Source organism: Octopus bimaculoides, chromosome 11 (genome assembly GCF_001194135.2).
Source record: "Octopus bimaculoides isolate UCB-OBI-ISO-001 chromosome 11, ASM119413v2, whole genome shotgun sequence".
NCBI classification, from domain to species: Eukaryota; Metazoa; Mollusca; class Cephalopoda; order Octopoda; family Octopodidae; genus Octopus; species Octopus bimaculoides.
In genome coordinates, this window is record NC_068991.1 from 16,891,306 (window position 1) to 16,895,906 (window position 4,601).

A 4,601-nucleotide genomic window follows, 5' to 3' on the forward strand; every position below is an offset into this window, starting at 1 on the left:
TGTGTGTGTGTGTGTGTGTGTGTGTGTGTGTGTGTGTGTGTGTTTGTGTGTGTGTGTTTGTCCCCCTAGCATTGCTTGACAACCGATGCTGGTGTGTTTATGTCCCTGTCACTTAGCGGTTCGGCAAAAAAGACCGATAGAATAAGTACTAGGCTTACAAAGAATAAGTCCCGGGGTCGATTTGCTCGACTAAAAGGCGGTGCTCCAGCATGGCCGCAGTCAAATGACTGAAACAAGTAAAAGAGTAAAAGAGTAACTATTTTAGCATACCTAGTGACTATATAGACGTCCACACATTTCATTTATCAAATCGGCGTCTGTTAATATGAGGAGATAACTCATGTCTTCTTCCTGGAGACCGTGAGTGATTAGATGGAGGGATCGGGATGTCAACTAATTTTATTTTAACTATTGAGAAAAATAAAATAACAAATTCAATTCTTTATTCTTGACATAATAAAATTGGAGCCAGGAAAATGATTGAGTTGATAGCTAGAAATAATTAAAGGCCAAAAATATTATCTGGATTTATCGATTAGGAGATATGTCGCTAGACTATTTTTCTTAGACAGGTATGGTGGAGGTATTAATGATGATGGTGGCAGTGGTGGTCGTGATGATGGCGGTGGTGGTGATGGCGGTATCGGTGATGGTCGTTGTTATGGTTGCGGGAGTGGCAGTGGTGGTAGTGATGGTGGTGGAGGTAGTGGCGGCGGCAACGGTGTGATGAAAGTGGCGCTGATGGTCGTATTTGTGGCGATGGCGGCGGAGGTGGTGGTGGTGGTGGCAATGATGGTGGCGGTGGTGATGGTGAAGGTGATGGGTCAATGTGGATGATAATTTAATGGCAGAGAAAGAGCGTGGAATTGGGAGACAAAATGATATTTTTTTTTTTACTTTCTTAAAACATTGAAAGGAATATTTCTTGATTCGTGACGCTGTCTAATATAATTTAATAATGGTAAAATTGAGAACTGGAAGTTAATTGATCCGAAAGAGCAGAATAAAAATTCCCGTGTGGATGCAATAATCAGCAGAGTTCTTTGGCAGTTTGTGAATAGATGACATATTGCAAGGGGCTCAGATTTCTAGCACAGTTTTTAAGAAAGGAGATTAATATATAAATATGTAAATATATAAAGGGAGACAATACACAAATCCATGCATATATATTTGCACCAATAGGAAAAGAAAGTTTAAGACGGCAAGCTGGCAGAATCGTTAGTAGACCGGGCAAAATGTCTTAGCGGCATTTCGTCCGTCTTCGCGTTTTTATTTCAAATTCCGCCGAGGTCGAATTTGCTTTTCATTCTTTCAAGATCGATAAAATAAGTACCAGTTGAGAACTAGAATCGATGTAATCGACTTATACCATTTCCCCAATCGTGCTGGTCTTGTGCCAAAATTTAAAACCAAAATGGAAAGAAAGAGTGGGGAAATGTTCAGGGACTTTTGCCGTATGAAATCGTAGTTATGACATATGATCAGAAAAGTTTCAACCGTAACAATCTTGCCCTTTTGAGGAAAAGTAAGGTGTGTGTATATATGTATTGGGGAGAATTTACGAAAATAAAAAAAAACAACAGACGAAGACAGCTGGTGTAAACAACAAATGGATGTATTAGTATAACGCTCAGGAATAGAGAAAGTCTTTAACGTTTCGAGCCTACGCTCTTCAGCTGAAAGGAACACAGAAAGAAACAAGGAGAGAAACAAGGAGAGAAAAAATATATAAATGTAGTGGTCAGCGATATACACACTTACGTGTATGCGCGTATTTATACATTTGTATGTGTTCTATTGCTTCCAGAGTAGGATGTTGCCAACTTGGGTACGGCCCGCGTCTTGCGCTTAGTATTTGGAAAATAACTGAGTTTAATACTGCTGACCTCATATGTATCTACAAGTGTGATGCAGTTTCTTCTAATGCGATCTTAGACATTTTGCTCTTATTAATGCCGGTTTTTGTAAATTCCGCCGAAGTCGACTTTGCTTTTCATTCTTTTGGAAGTCGAATTGGGAGACAAATGACCCTGGGGGTCGATGTAATCGACTAACCCCTCCCCCAGAATTTCAGGTTTTGTGTCTATAGAAGAAAGGATTATTTTTGTCTTTTAAAGGCGGCGAGCTAAAAGAATCGTTAGTGCGTCGGACAAAATGCTTAGTAGTATTTCTTCCAGCTCTTTACGTTCTGAGTTCAAACCCCGTTCATGTGATCGACTAACTCTTTTCCCCAGATTGAGTCTATATTAGAAATGATTATTGTTGTTTAGTCTGAGGTCAACTGTGATCGAGCAGAAATCTATGATCGCTTATCTTATGATCAACATCAATCTAGCCGTGATCATCTAAGTTTTTAGATTGCCTAATTTATTCTTCCTTATTCAAAACATTCTTGAGTATTATTTGAAAGAAATTCATTCGTCGTTCTTAGCAGTTCCATTGTGCTAAGGGCATAGTGTTTCTTATCTGAAGGATAAATACGTCAAGAATACGCTTTAAATCAAGCCATTTTATTCGCGTAAGAGCTTATTCATTGACTGCAATTAAAGTCAGAAGGAAAATTAACTTTATGGTCCTTAAGAGTAATGTAAGGTATGTACACGGAGAAGCATTCCATACAGATTACCATTTTTTTCTTGAGAAGTTGTTTATTTACCTCCTAAGCTTATTGTGTTGTAATTATTGGAACTAGTAAAATTTATGTATAGAGTATAGAGTGTGTGGTGCTGTTTATTTCATATATATTTTGTTTGTTTGTTTTGCTTGCGAATATGAATTAGCTCACCAGAATGTTTCACCTCCCTCTCTGTCAGTATAGTATATGATTATCTATCTATCTATCTATCTATCTATCTATCTATCTATCTATCTATCTATCTATCTATCTATCTATCTATCTATCTATCACTACCTATTCAAAATTCTCGTCTGATAACGCCGATCAACCAAAGTTCTCTCCCTTATATAACAGAAAAACCTCGATCCGATCTGAGTTTTCAAAAAATGCTATTAACATCCTGTGGCAATATTTTCAATCTCACAAGGCGGCGAGCTGGCAGAAACGTCAGCACGCCGGGTGGAAATACTTAGCAGTATTACGTTTGTCTTCACGTTCTGAGTTCAAATTCTGCCGAGGTCGACTTTGCCTTTCATCCTTTCGGGGTCGATAAATTAAGTACCAGTTGCGTACTGGGGTCGATCTAATCGACTGGCACCCTCGTCCAAAACTTTTCACTCTTGTGCCTAGAGTAAAAAAAGAATATCTTCAATCTCACCGCTCCCGATCACCCAGAATCGACCGTACCAGTGTTTCACTAATACTATGCATCGAATGAAATACATTGCTGTATATGTTTCAGTTTTCTGCGTTATGAGTTTAAATCAGGCTGGTATCTCGAGGTCCTTCAGGTAGCAGCCCAAGACGGTAGACTGGCAGAATTGATAGAGCATTGGACGAGATGCTTTGCAGTCTTGTTCCGGTTCTTTGCTTTACGAATAATGCCATTGATGATACTGCTGCCAAGTTGTAGTGATCCTGCTGTTTCTGGGACAGAATCACTAGTTTATGTCATGCACCAGGGTGGGGGAAGGCTTCCTTGAAACTTTCTTCAAAGAATTTGAGCATATTCTTTTATTCTTTTACTTGTTTCAGTCAGTTGACTGCGGCCATGCTGGGGTGTCGAGTTAAAGGATTCTTTAGCCGAAGAAACCTACCCCAGGATTTAGTCTTTGTAAACCTAGTATTTATTCTACTGTACTCTTTTGCCGAACCGCTAAGTTACGGAGACATAAACACACCCACACCGGTTTTCAAATGATGGTGGGGGAAAGCAGAGGCACAAAGACAAACTCACATACATATGTACATATATATACGACGGGCTTCTTACAATTTCCGTCTATCAAACTCACTTACAAGACTTTGGTCGGCCGGAAGTTATAGTAGAAGACACTTGCCCAAGGTTCCACGCAGTGGGACTAAACTCGGTACCGTGTGGTTGGTAAGCAAGCTCCTTACCACACAACCATTCACGCACCTATGTCGGTAATTTGAATTTTTTTGACTTTTTCTGTTTAAGAATGTCGTTGAGTGATAGACTGTGTGATGTTTCTCGGAGGAAGAAACATAGTATCACGTTGATCAGTTAGTAAATGCCCTGTCAAACACGAGTATGGAAATACTGTGGCTTACGTCTCAAAGAGAATCTCCACATCTGCTACTCTAAGATTATGTTAAATAAGGAGAATGAACTTATTTCGAAGAGGAACGCCTTTATATATAACAGATTGCCGCTGAAGATGTAAACCGTATACATCGCTAGAGCTATTATAGTACGTTTTGACCACCTTGGTGTACACAGTCGACCGACGACCCGACTGAACAAGGCTATACAAGAGTATATAATACCCGTTGGTTTCACATAAAGTAACATATAAAAGATTCAGACCAATCCAAACACTGAGTTGTATTGAGCACTTCTATATTTTTACAACTTAAAAATCCGATGTATGTACTTGTGCGTACGCGTGTGTCTGTGCGTTAGTATATATGTGCATATATATATATATATATATATATATATATATATATATATATA